This window comes from Prinia subflava, chromosome 9 (assembly GCF_021018805.1).
Source record: "Prinia subflava isolate CZ2003 ecotype Zambia chromosome 9, Cam_Psub_1.2, whole genome shotgun sequence".
Classification (NCBI taxonomy): Eukaryota; Metazoa; Chordata; class Aves; order Passeriformes; family Cisticolidae; genus Prinia; species Prinia subflava.
This window is the reverse complement of record NC_086255.1, coordinates 11241657-11263617: the sequence shown is the minus strand read 5'-3', so window position 1 is coordinate 11263617 and position 21961 is coordinate 11241657. Positions and strand designations below refer to the sequence as shown.

Genomic DNA, 21961 nt, shown 5'->3' with positions numbered 1-21961 from the left:
CATGCTCCATGCAGAGTCAGATGTTAAAAATGAGTACTTCAGTAACTGTTTTGTGTCCCCTATTTACTCTGGCCTTTTGCTGCTCAGAGATTGCAATTTCCTTTTGCTTGAAGCTACATACAGCGAAAATTGGAGTTTATCCCCAATGCTTTCAGATGTGATTGCCTTCTTTGTAGGTTAAAATTCAGCCAGCTGTTAAAGCAGGGGCTTTTGCTAAACCATCAACTATGCTATTACATGCCTTTGGGAAAGTTGAAGCACAGGGCAAAAGAGGAGAGTGCAAGAGGTATCCTATGGAATTACGCTCTTAAATATGTATTGAGAATCAGTTACAATGACACCATTTTCTAGCCTGGTTACCATTACAGATTTATGTGATGCTATCTTCTAGTTTCATTATATATTTCATCAGAAGAAAAAATCTAACCAACAAACCCAAAACAGGTATCCCCCCAAAAAACCCACCAAACCAACCCACAGGGCACCAAAACCTGCACTGGAACTCTAACTTCATAAAAACTGGAAAAACATAGCTATGAACTATTCCTTCAGATTCCTCTCTTATATTGCTTTTCTTTTTACTCCTTTTTAAGTCTACCTATATGACTTTTTTGTTTTCTTCTGAATAACCTTGTTGGCAGATACATAAGTAAACATGTATTCAAAACAACAATAAATGCTGTTATGCAGTTGTGTATGCCCTAGGATCTTCCACCAGATGGGTGTATGTTTGTAAAGCAATAACAAATCTATTCTTATGTAATCCAATACCTTAAACAGCCCCAGTATGTACATGGAAATCAAAGCATAAGTTAAGAGTTCTTGTCTACCTCTCCTGTTGAAAGATTTCATCTTCTCTCCATGTGTCTTTCCTGTGTGCCCTGGGTAGCTGCAGCCTGTAGGGTGAAAGAACGGATGGAGCATCCATGTGGAAAGGAAAATAAAAACCAAACCAGCCTTAGATGTTTGCTGCTGAAGGTGAAGTTTCTGTGGAAATGGAAGTAAGGGAGTGTCTCAGACCAGCTGACATGCACAGTTTGGGTTTCCCAGTGGACAGACATCCGTGTGGCAGGACCTACCATACCAGCACAGTTGGTAAAAACGTGGGGTGTCAGCAGAGAGGCTGGCCCTGAATGGCCATGCAGAATTGATCTGTGCTCTTACTCTTGGAGATGGGTCCCCTGAGCCAAGGCTGATGCACACTGGCAGGGAATGATGCATAGGCAACTTGTTCTGTGCTGCATATCTGTTGTGACAGAAAATAAATGACTTGTTCTCTACTCTTGTCAGGCTAATGCTTTCCTTGGGCACCAGAGGGAAGGGGGGATAAAAAAGGAGAACCACAATTAAAAAAACGTGGCCAGCTATGTGTCATTTCTGACACTGTCACAATAAGGTTAGTGTCTGAATAGCTTAAGCTACCTAGAAATGAAAAGTCAGGTACAGAAACTTGGGCTAAATTTATCACCCCCAGTGATGGTTAGACCCAGAACCTGTCTAGCAAGTTGCACTGTCTCCTTCCTTCATGGGGATGAATTAACTGCATTATAGGCCACATAAATTGCATTTATACCACAGATTTGTAAGGGCTGTATATCAGGAAGACCTGTCTTCTTTGCTAATGACAAAGTTGCTTTGGTCTTTCCAAAGCTTGACATATTGCAGCATAATCCAGCTATTTCTTTGCTCTTTCTCCAGCATTGTCATCCTGTCCTTGATTATTTTGTTTGCCCAGTCACTGTGTTTTCTTCTTGTATCCTGTCTTCTTGCTTCCTTTCCAAGTGAGGACAGAAGGACAGAGAGCCTTGATGCGTGGCATATTTGACAGGGGCTCTTCAATCCCATCGCTGAAATATCTGTACAACTATGTAACACTGAATTTGTTCACTGAAATATTTCTTGAGGACTGAAAGGGGGAGGCAGGTTTGTCTGGAGGAGGGAGAAGAGGAAGGTGAGACTAGACTGGGCTTTCATTTGCTTGCATGTGAACTTGTGAACTTCTCTGCTGCATCCTCTGCATTTTCTTTTGGGCCCCTTAGACCCAGCACACTTTATTGTGTCATCTTTTACTTCTGAGACCAAGGTCAGACACTAGTCCAGCATCACTGTACTTGAGAGGGGTATCAGAACCCTCTTTAATACCCTGAATGCTAAGAAGTGGGCTTCCTGCTTTGAGGCTTGTGGGTCAGGCCTTTCTGCACTGTGTTCAGTGTACTTGACTCTGGCTTTCCTTAGGGCACTGTCTCATGATAGATAATATTGAAATACTTGTTCCTGCCATGTTCTTAGGGCACAGACCCAAATAGGTTTGAATCTCAACTCATGCTGACTACTGTTGTCTTGCATCAGACTCTCAGCTTTTACTAAACTGGTTCTATTCAGGTGTGTTCATCTTTTCTTCTAAGGGAAGCCATTATCTCCTAAAAGTCACTTTCCTTCTGCACAGCAATCCTGACAACATTACCTTCTCTGGCCTGGCTGAAATTGCACAAACATTTACTCCAGTTTTCCGTGTGCCCTAACTTGTTCTCACTCTTGCCAATCTCTCCTTCAGAAACTCAACTCCACAGTGCACTGAGGGTAGGACTTGCAGAGTGTTTCCAGGAGGAAAATCCTCTGCTGCTTCAATGAGCAGGATTATATGTAGCCTGCAAGATACATGAAGTAATCCTTCCAGTGCACTCAGGGCAAGTAAGGCCTCAGCAGTGGCTCTGTGGCCAGTCTGAGTTCACTTAAAGAAAGATAAAGATCATTTTAAGAGACTCTCTCAGAGAAAAATGAAGATACTCAAACACAGGGTAACCTGGTTTACAAGGAAAACTTGAATGGATAGGAGTTGTTCAGCTAAACAAGAAGAAACTGAAGAGGGATGCTAAAATAAATGTAAACCACAGTTGTTTAAGGTAAATAGTGGTTGTGGTGGATTTTTTTTTTAATCTGTGAAGCATTGGATGAGCAATCATATGCTTAAAATACAGCAAAACAGAGAAAGCTTATATGAAAAATTTTATAGTGAGTAAAGCCTGATATAGCTCTCTGGAAGGTGTCCTTTCTTGTATCAGAGATCATTAAAAACAGACCAGGCAAATATCTCTTGGGAGTGATTCAGAGGAATTACATTCTGCCTGGGGAATGGAGGTTGGTTAGACAACATCTGCAGAGCTCACTAATTCAGTTGTTTTACACTTCCAAACCTGAATGATCCTCCAGGTTTGTCATTTGTTGCAGCAGTGGCAGCAGGTTTTGGTTCTAGTTGCATCTTTCTGTGAATGTCAATAAAATCTGGATTTGCAAGAATCGTTGTGCAGCTTGACCTCTCCTTCAGGCCTGCTAAATAACAAGAACTCTGATACAACTGCAGGCAGGCTTTTCAGACAGAAATACCATATAATTCTGTCAGATAAGGCCTGGTATCATTTTCATGGTTTTCTTTGGGGAAAGGTATGTGTACATTCTGATTGCTATACATATAGGTACAGGTTTTCAGTCTTTTCCTGGAAAATAGAAAGCACTTCAAAACTGGGTCCCTCTAAGCCACTGTATCTAAAGCAAGTAATTGTATCTTTGCACTTTTCCCTGTGAAAAAGTAATTTCTGTGGGATAACACTGCAGCTATGGCGATTACATCTTTACTTCAGACTGTGGGAAGAATGATAAGATAAACAAGTGTAAGTAGAGGCTGTGCAGGAAAAGCTGCAGTGAGGATGGGGCTGAGCTCTGCATGGCAGGGGGAGAAATGGAGACAGCTCTTGTGTGGTGGTGAGAGGCAACAAGGGCTGTGTGGGGGGCAGAGGCAGGACTGAATTTCCAGCTGGGCAGGAGAGCTGAGCTGTGTCAGCACAGAAAGGGCTGGGAGAACAGTGAGGGACTCCAGCCTGACTGGAGATGGAGCCAGTTGGGGCTCTGGTTTCTGTCCTCCCAGTGGTGCCTGCTTCTGTGTACCCTAGGGTAGTTCCTGGATGTCCACTGGATCTCCTGCTATTTCTACTTTGTTGGGAGAGTGGTATCCTAGTCCAGGCTTGAAAGTCAACTCATCTTACCACCTTGTACCTGGGGCAACTAAAATGTACTTAACTTGTCTGAGCTGTGACAGCTTGTGGCTGTTGCAGGTAACTCTCTAAGCTGCTTAACTCAGTTCTGTGTCTGTGCCAAAGCTTACTCCTGATGTTCAAATGGAATAAAGCTGGAACAGTGACAGTGCACTGTGAAATTCCCCCTCCTTTGTCAGTTCTGGTGTACTCTGCCATCTCTCCTCCCTCTAAAGCTGTAGTTCCACAAGGTCCAGGCTGTGTTACTGCTGTCTGATGTTGCTGTGAACTCAGCCCCAATGGGCTGGACTCCCACCAGCTTTGTGCAGGATGGCAGCAATGGCAGCAGACTGGGGCTGCACCTCAGGTGTTCATTTAAAAGATGACTGGAAACAACTGTAAAAAATCAGATATGGGCAGGACAGAGGGAACTTCACATTCCCCTTCTAGTAAGAGCTTCTAGAAACTGCATTAAATTGTCAGTGCACTGTATTTTCTCTATACTTATGTTTGAAGTGTCAGTCTCTGCATCTTTAGGTGTTATATTCTTTAGGGGGAGCCCCAGAATAATCTTAATTTGCGTACATCTTGATGATTTTTAAGTGCACAGTGGCAAAGAAAGCCTGATCAGACTTTAAAGCAAACTCACCTTTTTCAGTCTGAACACAGACCTCTCTCCTGACATTGTTAGGCAGTTACTTCTTGGGCTCTGTAAATGCAAGGCACACAGACAAATCTGTGTGTTCTCCAGGTTGCAGGACTTCCATAGAGGAGGCAGAGTTGCAATAGAGGGAATGTGAAACCACTTCTGTGTTCTGAAGAGGCAGTTTCTTGTATCCAATGTGATAGGTAAGTGTTATCTCAGCCAGTCCTGGATGTTGCCAGGAGACACTTCAGGTATAATTAGTGGTACAGTTCAAAGCTGGCTATTGTTCATTTGTTCTGCTTCTGTGGCAGGTGGGCTTTGAGTCACAAAGGCATTGTCAAGGTCTGTACTGTCATAGATCTCCATAAGACCTTGCTTGTATGACCATGGAGCTTGCAATGGTTGGACATCTGTCTAGCTACCTCCAAGGCTGGTCCTTGCCACATGATCCATGACTATTGCTCAGTCGATAGAGAAGAATATTATGCCCTTGTAATGAACAAGTTGGTTGTATTTAAGAATGTCCTGAGGTGATAGATCTTTTCCACACCCATATCGAGCAGCAGGTGATCTTTACTTTCTAGGCATGATGCAAAAAACACTTGTGTAGCAGTAAAAGAATGATGGTCTTGTGCGTGGATAGAGTTTTGATTCAGTCTGGCTGAGTTTGTTGTCTGGCAGATTGGGTGCCAATAAACTGGTGAAAATGTGGCCTTGGAATAGGTAAGGATGAGCCTTTTGTCTTAACACACATCTCTCAGTGAATCATCCCTGTGCACAGATGTCCAGATGCTCCTGCTTACTCAACAAATGCACCCTGCAAAGCCTCATTTATTACACACCTTTAGCAGATTGATTTCCAGCAGCCTTTGAAAACTGTAGGATTGAATGTGATATGGGCCAGCAGGGAGGGAGAGGCACATGCTATATGTGATAAGAGATTGTGTTTCCAAGGGTTTCTTTTCCCCTGCTTTTTAACAATTTGTTTGTTTACAGGAAAACAAATTGAGTGATCTGAAATTAAATTTGCATCTGCTTGATGGAATGAGGAAACTGCTTTATTTATGTTTTCCAGATTAAGTTAAGTGAATGGGGTTTTTTTTGTTCACTTTGCTTTTATTTGTCAGAGACGTGTTCTTGTTTAAATTTGGGTGAACTTGGTTCTGAAATACAATTCTGAAATAGAAAATTCAAGCTCCATAAGAAACCATTGTGGAGGCCAGATAGTCTTATCAACTGCTCTTTAGAGCTGACCTTATCAAACCTTTGGAAGCAGTCTTGCTCTCAGCCTTTCCAGTTGGAGAGTTTATTAGGTTGAGCTGAAAAAAAGGACCATTTCTGTACCATACCTAGGAAGAACACCAGAATCTGGGGGTTTGGGGTACAGTGCAGAATTTCTGCTGCATTGACTTTGCAGGGGAAGTGCTCCCAGCATGACCTTGGCTGCTGTGGGTGGTTCTGCTGGGATGGTGCTGCTCTGCCCTGTGGGGTTGCCATATGTGGAGAGGATGTGTAGAGGTGGCTCCACGTGGAACTTTCTGGATTCTGACAGTCCATTTGCATCTGCCCCAAGCTGTGTTATGACCCATCAGACTCTCTCCAGAAGGGAGTTTCCATAAACAGACTGTACATTTTGATTTACCACGGCTTCTTTTTTTTTTTTTTTTTTTTTTTTTTTTTTTTTTTTTTTTTTCTTTTTATATGAGGAATAGTGGCAGATTTTTTTTTTAAAGTGATTAACTATCTCAAGCAAGGTAGGAAGGTGCGATATGGGATAGACACAGGGTCCTCTGGATTTACTGTTGTGTGTGCTTCTCATATTGATCAGTGGTGTTTCTATCTGCAGGGAGCAGAACTCAGCTGTAGAGCGATTCACATTGGGTTTGCAGGAGGAGGCTCTGCAGACCTTTTGGTCCAGCTCCTGCTCAGATCAGCTTCAAAGGCTGAAGCAGTGATAAAGCTGCTCAGAGCCTTGTCCAGTCCAGCTCTGAATTCCTTCAAGTACAGAAATACCCCAGCCTCTCTGGGCCCATGATTTAGTGGTGAATCAGCTTAAATGTGAAGGACTTCTCCTTCTTTGTATCTTGCTGGAAATTCCTTGGTGCAATTGCCTGCCAAGAAGGTTGGTCCTTATTTGAAAGACTTGATAGCCTTTTTTGTGATGATGACTCATAAGTCTGGGGAGATCATAGATAAGGAAAGTAAAATAATGCATCCCTGAGCTATTACTGTTCCTGAACAGGGCCAGCAGCTTTCAGTTTGAAGGCTGCACAGTGAAAGTAAGATTAATTTTCTGTTCATCTCCCTGTTTCATTAAATTCCTGGTCTCAGCAACAGATTCATTCTGGACTATTTTCTGTTCTTGTTGCCATCTTTGTCACTGGAATGGGATATCAGCATGTTAATGCCTCATATAACCTGTGAATGATGGTAGAGCACAGTCGCTCTTTGACATTTTCAATGCCCTGTAATTTCATTATCTGGTCATTCTTCCCTTCCCCTGCAGTGTGGTGTGTCTGACATGGTGATTGCCACTTCTAATGTCTTCTTCTGGTACTACTTCCAAAAATTTTCCTCTGTCATTATGGGTGCTTTACCTCTCTTAAAAGGAAGGTAAAAAGAACTTGCATCCCCAAACTATATTATTTTTCTGGTGGCAGAAATAATAAATTGCTGCTTCTTTGCAATTTTCTTCTGAAGGATTTTATAGAACCATGTCAGATACGTAAGCATCACTCTTCACTGTAACATGGTCACTTTTCTGAGTGGAATAGGGGAGGTCTGTGCTTAAAAAGTGTCTCCTCATTCAGCTGTGGAGGAGAGAGATGTTGTGTGTCTGACATGATCTCGGTGTTCCACTTCAGACAATCATCTTGGCACTTCTCAGATCCCTCATTATTGCAAGGCTGGAGGACAATGGCAATGCCCTTGACTTTTCTTGTTTCCCTATGATATATTAATTTTTTTTTGATGGGATATTGCTTTGTTTTCACTTTTGTGGTTAAGGTCTAAAGTTTGTTCAGAAGAGTTGAGAAGTGTCTTTGGATTTGCATGATCTGGGGACACAGTAAGGTGCTGTGGATTGCTCCAGACAAAAAGTCCCTTATAGTTCCACCTTCTTATGAAACAGGCTCAGTGAGTGAGTGTATGCAGGTGACTGGATGAAAGCCTGCTTGTAAATATCTCTGTATATCAAAGATAGTAGAGGTTAGGGCTTGTTTTAGGAAAGAGGTTGGGGCACTAATTATATGCTTATACCAAGCCAGAAGAATCTCACCACATTAGCTATGCCTCAGTTAACAGCAGGGAATTTTGTAGTGTGTAAGAGTCTGATAATCTTGTAATTCCCTTTTTCCCTCCATCCCAGGTACATCTGAGCTCTTCTGATACACATATGAATTCTCTGTTAATTCTGGACTTTCCATGGGACTGAAGCAGTGCATGGAGAGTGACTGAGCAGTGGAAATACAGCCTGGTATTTAGAGCAAGGATGGACACTGCTTGCAACAGGGACATTTACCCAGACCCAGCCTTGTGTCAGAGCCCCTGCTCTAGTACAGGACACAGTGAAGTTCTGCATTTTGCACTAGAACTGCCACATGTCCCTGCTGAGAGCTGACACAGAGGAGCTGGGTAGAAGGAGAGTTCTTTGTGAAGGATGGTGGCCAGGGAAGGTCAGTCTCCCAGCTCTCCCTTCTCTTTATTGACTAGAAGGGAATCCAAAGGAGACCAAGCTCCTTGGACTAGCTCTAAACCTTTTTAAGCAGGAAACATTTACATTTAATGTCTAGAAGAAGCTTTATGGAACTGACTTTTCAGCCATGCTGAGTAATCTTGCTAAAGAGGCTACCTTGTTTTACAGCTTTAAATCTGCTTTGGACAGAAGATTAGCAATTATCCCATAGGGAACAATCCTGTTTCTTCTGGACGAGCTAATAGGCTTCTTGCATCTCTAATTTCTGTTGTGCTGCGAAGATGAGGATGATGTTATTAAAGGCTGTGAGAAGCAACTGGTCAGCTCATTGCCAAACTGCCATAATTCATGTTGTACATGGGCTGCAGTTTGCTTAACATTGCAATCCGTGTATTCTAAATGGTTTTCATAGAGCTTGGCCAATAAAATCACAGGTTTATTATGTTCGTGCGGATCTCGTTTAATCAAGAATGCCACACGTGCTGCGAATGCAAAGCAGCTCTCGAGCAGTGCCTCTTGATGTCAAAGGGTCTGAGTCAAATTGGTTTTATTTTCCTTTATGTTGGAATGTAAATACAGTATTCTTGAATGAAAAGGGCTCATGGCATCTGCAAGTAGCTGCAATAGCTGTTCAAGAGTGCTCTGTGCTATTCTGACCATGGCGTTGCTAATCTGAGGCATCTAAAACAGCCTGGGATAATTTATTGTCTTCTTTCTTGGCAGGGAGAGCAGGGAAAATAATGCAGTGGAAATCAAAATCATTATGTATATCTATAAAAATATATATATATTATATATATATATAATGTATGCATATATGCATGTGTGTAAGCGAGAAGTCAAAATAAGAGATTATGAGGTTTTGTTGTTTTGTTTTAAGGTATTGCTAGCCTCCAAGAGCTAGGGCCTGTAGAAAACCAAAATGCGACCTTCCTGAGAGGTAACTTGAGCTCTGTGATGCAGTGGAGGATGCTGGTGTTCTGACAGCTTGGTTTAAAGCTGAGCCCCTGGTGCCTGTTTAGTGCATCAGTTTTGTAATGAGAGCTGCTCTGGCTGCAGGAGTGTTGTGAGGAGCTGTGGAGCTGTTGGAATCAGTCTTGTGCTGGTCTAGTTGCTAGAGAGATCTGTATCAATTGCCATTTGAAAGGCTGGACTGGGGAGTATCTTCATTCATCTGGGTTGCACACGTGAATTTACAACAGGTTACACTGTTCCAATAACTAGGTTTACTGAAGATTATCTTTGGAGCTCTTGCTGTCAGTCCTGCTATAAAAAGGGCCCAGAGAAATATTTCTGTTTTGGGAGGTGTTTTATGAGAAGTAGTTTGTAGATGATCATCTTAGTGAAAGGACAGTCATAAAACATCAGAGGCAAAAATGGGCCTTTGGATTAGTTCTTTGGTCTGTCACAGGTACTTCAAAAGATGTGCTCACCTTTTCCTACATGTGCATCCTGCAAGGTAAGACAAAGAATCTGTGCAGAGTTGATACACTGACACCATCTGCTTGAGTCAGCCCTCTGGTCCCCACCATGCTTCAGCCTCTGGTGATGTTCTCTCTCAGCTTTTGCCAGCTCAACACTTTCTCCTGAAAAGTGTATTGCTCCTGTGACTTCGTGGTACTGATAAAGACAAGACCTTGTGGTGTGACTGGCAAGAGGAGAAGAGATTATTCTGATGGAAATCCAGGGCTCTTGAGACAGTAAAGAGGAGAGGAACGCTCTCACAGACCTTGCAGAGTGGCCATTATAGATCTTGTTTAGTCAATTTACCTTCTTTGTTGTACTGCAGAGCCATTCCCTCTTATGTTCCTCAAGGGTCAGAATGATATTGGAGGCTTTGAGAAATTTCTGGCACACCACTCAAAACATTCCAACGCAGGAATAGTCAGTGGGACCATTAATGTTCTTTAGAGCCCTTCTGCAGTGATGTGTGGTTTTGATATCTCAGTGTAAGGTGCAGGATAACCCTATAGCCCATGTATATGAAATTCCTTGAAGGTCATCTGGAGACCCTGCAGAGCTGCAAAGGATTTTCAGAGAACATGAGAATATTTTCAGAGAACATGACATGTTTCAGAGAACACGTCTCTTCCCCCTTTTCTACCTCCAGATTTTGGCTCCTAGATGTTGTTCTGATGGTGATACAGGTGCTAGATGAGCAAAGCTCTGAGCTATCTTTTGTCATGCATGAGTAAAAAGGATCTCTTAGAGTTTAGCATCATAAATCTTGATCTTAAAAGCAGTCCCAGTTCAAATGTCAGTCAGCAATCTCAGTTGTCATAACCATGATTCTTATAAGAGATACAGAGAGTGGCTTGACATGAAGAGTGAGCTTCAATTTCTCTGTCTCCTGGAGGGCAGGAATCTTTCAGGACCATAGAAATAATTTTTTAGATCCCTAAGTAAGGAAAGGAGAAAGATCTCTCAAAGTCAAACCTTCTGAAAGTTTTCTGTTGAGGTGGGGGTTGCAGAATGGAGTCAGTGGGTGTCTGACCAACCATCTCCGGGCCCCAAACAGCCATAAAAGGGTTCCAAAAGTTGATGGAGTTTGGATTTCTGCAAAGGTGATTTCCCTCTTTTCTCTTATGCAATCCATGTACATAATGTAGAGTCTGTATTCTGAGTTTCCTACTTTTCCGGCTTGGAATTCTCAACCATAATGTTGCATTAAAGGAGATTGGAATTCAAGTTCCTCTATTTTTCTCAGCTTCATTTTTTTTGTAAGTAACAGAACACTTAAGTCTGTAAGAAAAATTGCCCTTGACAGCTTCAACTGTGCTGTTCCACATCTCCCCATGTAGGCACTAGCACAAGATATTTCTAAAGAGGGAAAAGCCCATTTTCTTTCTTACTAAGGTCAAAACCAGACAAATGGATTTTTTTCTTAAAAACATCTCCACCCTCCCCCCCCATCCTCTTGCACTATTGGACTGACACTAAAAATTACAATTTTATTGTGGATCCTCTAAGATTCCTTCATTTCCTCTCCACCACGAGCTGGTGCCAGTCTTTCAGATGACAATTTTTTGAGAGTGGGGGGGATGGGTGGGTGGGAAATATATTTGAAGTTTTAGTGCTGAGACAGAGGAGAGAGATTTTGTCTAAGTCTGCTTGGTTAGGCCTTCCAAAGGAGACAACATCCTGGCTCCAGAGGTGCTTGGCATGACCAAGAGCTGCTCTGCACAGGAGCAAAGAAAGGAAATTGCCCAGACAGAAAGTGTTTTCACAGCAACATATGAAAATTCAAAGATGAAAATAATTCTGCTTTACTATTTAATTATATAAGACAAATAATAATAACAATAAAAAGCTATTCATGGTACAAGTAGTTCAACCATTGTAATGATGATGAAATATGTGCACATTACAAATACAGAATAAAAACAAAAATAATAAAGGTTATTAAAATCATGAGTAAAGATTATTTGAAAGGAGTATGAGTAGGAAAAGGAGCTGCTAGGGCAAAGCCTGACCTTACCATACTTGAGCCACTAAGTTTTAAAGTAGGTTTTGTCACCTGCAGATGAGAACTGCATAAACACAAGTTCAAGGTCAGGAGAGTGCAGTTAATTGGACAGACCACGTTTTTATTACCTTAATATATAGGATAATCAGATCATTTAATTTTTTTTAAATCTATAATAATGTAAAAATATGTTAATTGGCTATTTAGTACTCAGACTCTTGCTTCTGACCTTTTGTCTGTCAAGAGCCCTGGCTCATGCTTGTCTCTTATCTCGGGCACTTTCCTGTTCTGTGTGTCCCACTCAGCCTGAGTGACCCAAGTTTCCTGTGATACCTACCCATATAATGTAAATGATCACTTTTATTTTTATCTTGTTCTTCCTGTGATGATTCTCATATTTCACCTTCCCTACCATTTAATTATAAATACTCTATGCATGCATACTTAAGACATTGTGATTACATAATGAATTTGTACAATGATGTTACAGTTGTTTAAAGTAGGTTCTTACATGCGGTGGAAAATCCAATTATTGGATGTTGAATTGTTCATAACTTGAACAATTTGTGCATTTTGCTCTTTTCCTCTCAGTGCTATGCTTGCCTCTTGGCAAACTGCAACAATCCTTATTTGCCTGGGATGTTGTGAGGAAGGGAATTAGCCAAAGTCTAAGGTGCTTGGATTTGCAGTTCATAAGGATCTAGGAGTGGAAGGTCTTTTCACTGGCCATTAAAACCAGATGGGTTTATCTCCCAAGAGGTACATTGTTTTCTTCCATGGTAACATCTGTAAAACTCAAGCTTTTGGACTGGTTCTCCTCTGTTAGCAGTGAGGCGTTTTCACATGAAGTCAGCCTTTGTAGACATGAGGCTGGAATGGATACAGGATATCCTATCCATCTTCTTTAGCAGGATGTCTGGTCTGTCTTCTGTCCCTGGGGAGAGAGAATCTCTTGCCCATTCACTGATCAATGACAATTGTTTGAGTTGCTAATTGGAATCTGAAGAAGATCACTAATATTTATATATGTGTATGTACATATGCAGGGGAGATGTGAGAGCACACGTGTGTGAGAGGAGTGAGAGTTCCTGAGTAGAACCTGGAGTCTGAAATGGAACAGCTATAAGAAGCCTGATTTATCTTTGAAATATCACCTTTATGGGATTTTTTTTCCTCTCTTCCTTTCAGAAATGCCTCGGACAAAAAAATATCCCACATAGTTTAGCTTTTTTTATAGAACCAGACACTCTTGCCTTCAAGAAAAGCCCTTTCCTGTCCTGGCAGTTTATAGGATGTCAAAGGGCTATGCTCTCTTACCTTTTTTTTTTTTTTTTTTCAATTATTAACTTGAGAACTGTCCTGTGAAGGTACTGTACCCATACTTGGAGTTCAAGTCATTCCTTCTTTTCAGGTCTCCCCATGTCAGGAGCTTTAAATGGCCCTTCAGCAGAAATGTGACTGACTCCACAGAGATAAATTGCTGCACAAAATCTGCTGGTTCTCAGATGGTATCAGGAGATAATTGGAATAAGAACTGAGCCAGCAAAGTATCTCAGGCCTTTTTTCATTTTCTTCTTGAACTTCGAGCTGTGCACACAGCAGCTTTAAAAGGAAGACTGAGAAGGGAAAAAAGATAAAGTTTCCAAAGCTTTAGAAGGGGCTTCTTCAAGGGGGAGGAACTGGGATATGTGATCTGGTATGGGTTGCTGAATCAATAGAAATAAATTATGAGTTCTTTGTTATCACCTCTTATAAGGTATGATAGCAGAGCCTTAAATCATATCACTACCTGACAGGAGAGATTGTATTTATGTTAAACTGAGTTACACAGAGGCTTCTGTTATTTTAAGCAGTCTAGATGTCTTTTCTGGTGGTAATGTGTGTTTATGTGCAGAAAAACTCTCCTGAAGAGCTGGGAAAAGTTCTGTGGAGCAAAACTCAAAACTGTGCCTTGTCAGGGGGGTGGATCAGATAATCTGGGGAGTATTTTCTATCTCTGACTTCTGTGACTAATGCCACTCACAAGCCCCTTCCAGTGTGTTTATTCCTGATCACCACACCTTTTCCAGACACTCTTTCCTAATTCTGCGTGGTAGTTGCTTTATATTACAGACACAGAGACATATGCACTCTCCTGCAGCCTCTGGGACAGAATCCAGCTGCTCTTTAAGGACTGATACCATTGCTGTAGGCATCTCATTTATTTCTTTATTAAGGAGGTTTTGCCCAATTGCACAATTGCAGTTAGAGTTGCAATTTTTATGTGTGGGCACTAAAGGTAAGCATGCAGATATGCAGGAGATACAGACTTGCTGAAACTGAGGCTGGATTTACCAATTGTATTTCTTACTTTCTTGGAAAAAATGTTGTGTGAGACATATTGCCCAATTTTTAATGTGTAGTGGAGATGAAACGCCTTGTGGCTGACTTGCAGCCACTCTACAGCTAGTGGCTGTGAATACCCTCCCTTTGGTTGATAATTGGAATGTCTGCCTTGGGAGGAGGAAAATCAGACTTCTTTTCCCACATTGTTGTAAAACATTATAGTCCAATTCCTTTTCTGAGTCCTGGAGTCATTAGTCATTGCCTTGCTGGTGGGGTTATTCAGCTGCATTCACTACCATGGCAAGGATTTGTATGTGCAAGGCATCTCTGAACATAGCCTAAATTACAGTCTCTGTGCAAAAATGCCTAAAACTAAAAGCATGGAAGACCCTGTCAGATTCAATTAAAAACATTTTCTGATTTGTGAGAGGCCAGTAAGGTAAATCCATGACTCTGGAAGAGGTGTCTTTCTCAGTACTGATGCTGACATGTGCTGTTTCTTTGAGAGAATGGGCTTGCCCTTGAATTCCCAAGGCATCTAAGAGAACCAGCACACAAAATTCCTGCCCTGCTTTTGCTCTTTAAGGCACAGGAGGAGAGAGTTGGGCTTTCCACATCTGGCTCTTTCTGCAAGGCACTGTAGTGGGTTTAGTTCTGGGTTCAGTTGTTTTTGTTTTTGGGTTTTTTTTTTTTTTTTCACCCTCAGATTCTGGTCATTAAGTGCAAGTCCTGGAAATGGGAATTTCAAACTGCTGCTTCCATCTGGAAGGTGCTTTTGTAAAGATAATGTGATCTGTGTCCAGCTGTGCCAGTGGGAAGAGTTCTGCTCTGGCTCCAGCCCGTTGTGCTGCCTGATTTGTATTGAAAGGGAGGAGGGCAGGGACAGAAGGAACCTGCTGTGGCAGTTTCCTACTGGAAGGTGATAAGCAACACAGGCAAAGCAGGATTAAAGGCGAATATCCTCCTTTTAGTTACTGGTTCTTGTTTTGGGGACAAATTTGACAGTCTCAGCTGTTTGGAGATCACAAGTTCACTGGAACATGTTTTGCTTCCGTGTGTGATCTTGGGACTTGTCTCTTTCAATTTCAGAGGGCTCTTTTGCCTGCACTGCCTGAAGCTGCCCACAGATCATTTTGTGTCTCCAGAGATTAAAAAAAAAAAAAAAAAAGACAAAGAAAAAAAAGAAAAAAAAAAGTAAGGAAAAGTCCTATGCTGCAGGTTAAGTTGGCAAAACTTCACTCTTACACAAGTGCAACTCTGATTTCCAGGGGCAGGATTTGGCCTGTGTTTGTTATCAGTATCTCTGCTGTTTTCTCTTGTGTCTTGGGATGTGCTATTTATTAATTCCTATTATCTGGAGATAAGTTTTTTTCAGGTATGCTCACCAGAATGGGGAAAAAAGGGGAGATTGGTATTTAAGGTATACGTGTTCCTTTTTAACTAATCATTCTCATACTCTGGGTGAACTCAGATTGTTATTTTACCTTCCAGATGATGCCTCTTACCTTAAATTATCAAAATGTGCTGAATTGGATTCTTTCAGCTCTGCTGAATTCCTCAATGGAGACTCTTTTTCAGAATAAAGTGGTCTTTGATTTTTCCTATGTATTTGCAAAGTGGATTGAACCAAACTCCTAAAAATTGATCTGGATTCTTCTTTCTGAGTGTTTTCATGTAGAGAAACACTTAAAATTTCACTTAACCTCTCTTTACCTCCTCATCAGCAAAACAAAGATGCCATTACTTGCCTTGTTTCATAGTGGTGATGCTTGCAGAATCTGCTAAGACCTGTGGAATATAAATTCCTCTCCTGGGAGCTTTGTAATAGTTTTATATGCTTCCCACAACTGGAGATTGCCCTCTTGGGTATTGGCAACGGCACTCAGACCTCCAGTGGAAATGAGGATGGTGATGTTGCATAGTGTGATCACTCATATGCACACATATATTTTTGAGGCCAAATTTGTGTGAGATTTGATGAGGCCAGGATTATGTAGTGATTGTTTTTGAGAATCACTCTACCTTGACCTAGGAAAACACTTGTACTGGAATAATTATCTTCGGAGCAGCCTGTGCCATGCTGTGTTTTGAATTCCTGGTTAAAGCAGTGCTGATTGCACATCAGTGTTTTAGGTGTAGCTGAACAGAGCTTCACAGGGTCAGATTTTCTTTTCCTCACTATGCCCACCCAAGGAGGAGGTCAGAAAGGTGTTGTGTCCATACAGCACCATCCTCAGCAATAGTAACTGTGTGCCAAGACTGATTTTGCATTGGTCTGCTGGGGAGGACAGTCAGTGACTGCCTTTATATCAGTTGTTTGTTTATTTATAGTTTCTTCCCTTTCCTTCACTAATGAAAATGTCTTTGCCAGGAATTGCAAGTTTTTTCATTTTTATTTTTCTGGTTTTCTCCTCCTTCAGCTTGGAGTGGGACGCAGTCAGTGTCTGGGTTGGTGCTTAGTTGCTGGTTGGGGTCAGCCTACCACAGACAAACACAAATGGAGATTGAACATGTAAATGATCCTTTCCCCATCTTTTGAGTGTTTGTTTGGGAAAAAACCAGGCTGATATTGGTGGCTTTTGACAGAATTAACTTTGAATGAAGAGGTTGCATGAAAGAATGCCTTAGAAATTCATGATCATGAATGTGCTTGCCAATCAGTCCATCTTTAGTAAATAATCCTGTGCCTTGAACACCACCCACCACCACCACAAAAAAGAATCACAAAACAAACAAACAAACAACCCCCCCAAAAAATCCTAAAAAAGAAAACATCAAGAACTTGCATAGATCAGTGCTGCTGGCATTTAAGTCCCAGAGCATTTTAAGCCAATTTGTCTTTGCCTGTGAGCATTTTACTGACACTGGTTCCCAGTATCCTGTGGTTGCTCACATTTGAAGTTTACTTCTTGGGTGCTATTGCTCTCATATGGATTGGGGAATGGCAGATGGAAATTGCAGACAAGCTTCATGTGGCTGGCTTGGAGGGTAGAAATGTTGCAAGCATTATGGAAATGTAAACATGTCTGTGGGCAGGAGACAGAGACCCCAGCATGCCAGAGCAAGTGAGTGGAGAGCTCTCATTTTTCACGTGTAAATTTGTCTGCCCTCTTTCTGCTGTGCTCTGTGCTGCCTAGTGCTCATCCCCGTACTCTTTATTAATTACACTTGGCAAATATGTGCACAGGGCTGCTGATGAGTTGTGCTAATCTCTGTGCTGATATAGCAGGAGCTCTCAGAGCAGGGATGTCATGAAGTGAATCAGAGCTGCCCTCTCAGATGTCTGTCTGACACAGACTTTCTCTGCCTGCTGGGCTCTTCCCTCTCATGTCTCTAACATGAATGTCCCCACACAGGAGCGTGACAGCCTTTGGTGTGGTGTTTTGCACTTGTTCTGAAGTTCATTGTCAGCTGCTGAAGGAACTGCAGTGCCTTTGCACTCCTTAATTGGTGGGGAACAGATATTATATATTCCACTCTGGGGTATATGCAAGGCACCTTGCCAGTTTAGAACTGGCAAGATTTGGAGCTGGGTTTAATGAACTAAAGTAAATTTCCTTCGTAGTAAAATTTTATTGCCATGGAAGATTGTTACACCACCAAACATTCTGAAAAGCTTCTGAGTACTTTTGTGATTTGTGGGCTAGGAGATTCCTGATAATTGCCTGAAAAATAGGGATCCCATGAGGGATGTGTTCTTGAGATGGAATGAAACATGTGCTAATGTTCCTGGTTGTAATTTTTCTGCTCTCATGCCAGCCAGAAGTTCTCAAGGCTCAAGGCTGCTGAATTGGACAATTTTGGACATTTGCTGGCCTTATTTTAGAGAAATGGTCCGTCATATTAAATCTGGATTTAGTGGTTTACTATGCTGTAGAGCGTTGTGTCAGGATTCCTCAGTGCCAGAGGCTCTTAATCTGTATTGAAGGTAAATGATTGACAGGTGTTGGCATTTTTATATAAGCCTTAAAGCTGGGTATTTAGTAGGCAGTGAAAAAAACTCCAGCCTATATGCAATATGGAGATGCATGTGTGAAAAATAAAGCACATAAGAAAATTCTTGTAGAACTGGAACATCACTTCTTTCCAAAGAAAAAATATTTTTTCTGATTATGCTTTCTCCATTCCCATTTCTGTCTACAAAACCAAAACAATTTGTTAAATTATTCAGGTCATTAAGTTTTGTGTAAGCTCAGCTTGAAATTGCATTTTCTGGAGGGATTGTATTGCCTTAAGGGAGCTGTAATTCAGCCTTCCTATTTCCACACTCTGTCCTGCAGACTCTTTCCCTTTTTGTCATTCTCAACCAGCTGAGCTGCTCGGTGTCCCAAGGGACACCTGCCCTGGGGTGTCCTGGGAAGCTCAGCCTGCAAGAGATCAGGAAGTTTCATATCTGAGCTGTATTTCCTGAAGTGAGAAGTAAGATCCCATAGCAAAATGCAGTTTAATGTTGAGCTGACTTGGAATTAATTTTGGAAAGATTGGTTTGATGAATAAAAAAAGTGCACTATAATTTAATTTGGTACTATAAATGTGTTTCCTTTATTTTGAATAAATAGTGCCTAAGTGTAAGTTTTTGCTGTTTCTGAATTGCTGGAACTCAATAAATATGTATTTCTTTTCTCCAGAGCAAAATGCTTTAATTTATGTTGCAGAGTGGACATTTTCTATGGGGTGGCAATTCCAGATTTCTCTCAGTTCATGGGAAGAAAACGTTTTTGTTTTGAAATAGTGCCTTAATTGTAAAATCTCCAATTTTCAGTATAATTCAGTTTTTAAAATTAAACCATCAAGATTTTCATCCAAAATTACACTGGCATGGAAAAAAAAAAAGGTCATTTGTTAGTGTTGAAAAAAACCAAGCTTAGCTTCTTCAACTACAAAGCAGAAATTGGAATCAAATGTCTCAGCCTGAGTCAACGAAGGTTTTCCCCTTTTAAATTTTTCTTTCTCCTGTCAGAATTCAGTTTTGGAAAATGTGTCCAATTTTCTTTCTATTTCCTCCCATTCTTTTTCAACTAAAACATTCAAACAACACGATGTCTTAGAAAATCTGGTACTTTCCCCCACCTGCCCCTGCTCCATGTTTCTTCTTAGCACGGCTGGGGCAGCCTGATGGGGCCTCAGAATATCCTCTCGAGAGGGTTTGAGGTTCCTTCTGCAGGGCTGTGCCAAACACACCCCACGGAGGCAGCTCGGATTCAGCTCTGCCCTTCAGGCTCGTGGCTGTGCCTCAGCCAGGGATGGTTCCCGAGCAGCTGAGTTTGCTCTGGGGTCTCACGAGGCAGGGTGTATGGGGAAAGTGCTTTTGCAGCAATCCTTGGGAAGGTTGTGTGTTCAGACTCGCAGATCCTTTCTGGTCTTCAGACTCCCAAACCATTGCATGAGTTGCCTTTATTGAATCTGGAGTGTTTTTTCTCAGAAAGCAAGCGGGAGCAGAGTGGAAGCTGCCTGGGTTAGTGCTGTGAGAATGCTGCCTGTCTTGGGCTCATGTGGTGAGTGATTTTAGGGACAGGTTGCTGTAGGTGTTACCACTGCCTCAGGCAGCTCCTGCTATTTCCTGAGAGCCTGTGTAAGGTACTGCAAAGGGATGCTCACACTTGTGCTTTCCATGCATCACCAACAAGTAGAGATGGGTGGTATCATCCCAGGCAAAAATCCAAAAAAGTCATACTAAACAATCTGCTTTTACTATGAATTTACACCCAGGATCTGGGTAGCATTCAGCCCACTACTGTAAAGCTGTTGTTATCCTGGGATTTGCAGAGTGGTAGTAGGTAAGTGATGTATTCAAAAATACAGGGCATAAGAGATCATAGGGGAGAGACATACAAAGAGCTGTGACAGTATGGATGCTGTCTTTAGTTGTAATTGCAGTTTAGGGTAGAAATAAGGTAGAATCTGTCAAAATTTGACCAAGAGATTTTATTTACAGTGTTTAGGAATGAATCCAGGACCCACTGAACTCAGCTGTCTTCAATGTGCTTAGACTCTGAAACTTGAAAACTTTGTGAGATCTCACCACAGTAGTGAGCAATACAAGAGCTGTAATTTCAGGCATGGCTTCCTGGAGAGTCTTGAGAGGAGTGCTGGCTGAGTGCCCATGGGAATATAGGGACCATCCTAAAAATGTCATTCTCCTCGGGTTTTAGCTGGGGGAAGGCTGCCCTGCTGGGTGTAAGGGGAGCAGGCACACAAACCATACAAACCTTGGTTGCTGCAGCTTGCAGCTGGCAGTTTCCCCTTTATATGGGAAGGTCTGTGCAGGGTTTAAGCTGCATTAAAAAAGGATGTTAGCCTTATTTCCCCATAGCATAGCATTTGTTTCAGCTGACATGGACTTGCATATGCTGACTCAAATCTGCCTGGCAGGTTTCTTTTCACACCCTGCTGGAAGCAGCTTGGCTATTATCTTCTTTCTAAAGGTCTCTGCATGGGGAAGTAAAGGGAAAAATTCAACAGGGGATGGTAAAAGTGAATCCAGGAGAGGGAGGAATGCTCAGAGCATCTATTCTAAAATCATTAAGTTGGGCACTGACTGCATGGTCACGTACCAAGGTCCCTTACAATTTGAACAAGTTTTTTCCTGGTATTATGCTGACAGTAAACGAGTGCTGCAGCAGCTGTGATATTGATTATTCCTTTGGCATTTTTCTTCAAAGCTTTAAACTCTGCACCCATCAGCCTTTCAGCTGGGAAAGCCCAATGAAAAGTATGGCTAGTCCCACTGCTGTGGGAGGAGGAGGAGGGAGGGAGCAAAGATTGTTGTTGCATAGGAAAACATCAGTGAACTCAGGCATTGGAGCAACGTCTCTCACTTGGACCCACCTTTCGGGCAAACTGTGGAGTAACTGTAGACAAACCCACCCGGGGTGGGGGCTCATGGCCCTAGATGCTCTGTCTCACAGCTGGAGCAGATGTGAGGGAAACTGGCCTGTGCTTGAATCCTGCAAGGAGGAAATGATGCTGAAATGTTAAAATGATGCAAAACAAAAATGGAGAGGTGCCCTGGAGCTCTTCCTTGAGGCTGCTCCTGTAGAATCCAAGGGAATGAACTGGATGATGTTAGTTATGCTAAAAAGGCAAGGAGAGGATGCTCAAATGCTCTGACCTTCCACTGAGAAACCTCTATTCTTTCTGCACAAGTTCCCATCCCATGTGAGCCTGCGAACTTGCACAGAGACTCCCGAGCTATCAGAATGCATTACTGCCTTTCTGCAGAAAAAGGAATTGGGCAATGTAGCTTGTAACTAGGAGAATTTCATTTACCTGTGAAACCTGAGGTCAGAGCACCAGATATATCAGAGGGAGAGTATATTCCTCTGTGTTTCCCCCCTGTACTGCTTAACTCCCCTCTCCCCAGTCTCTCTCCAGTTTTGCAGGGGCATGACTCTGGAGTGTTTTCTCCAAAAAGTCAGTGAGTCCTGGAGCCTCTGACTCTCCTTGAGCACTAAAGATCCAGGTGTCTGTCTTGCTCAGTGCACAAGCAGAATGTTATGCTCCGTGTCCCTCTTACCACTGTGGAAATATGGAATTCCCCTGCTCGGGAGTCAGTGACAGCTGATGGAGAAAACAAAGCTGACTCTAGGCAAGATGGACTATCTTGGTGGATGGGGATCTGCATAAAAGTACTTGGCAATTCTTTCCATGGAGGCTGAATAATTAGTGATAGAATATCGAGAGTCAGAAGAAGTTAACTGTAATTTTGGATTGAGCTATTGAATTAACACGGGTGCATTTGATTCCATCCCTGTCTTTAAATACTGTAGTTGCAGAGAGGTCAGCTCATGAAGTATGATTAA

At 42.1% G+C, this 21961-nt stretch overlaps 1 protein-coding gene across 1 annotated transcript in view; it reads left to right on the top strand.

The window, feature by feature from the left end:
* The window catches only part of SORCS3 (sortilin related VPS10 domain containing receptor 3), a 266550-nt gene that overhangs the window by 61564 nt on the left and 183025 nt on the right, over nt 1-21961 (top strand). The window lies entirely within an intron of this gene.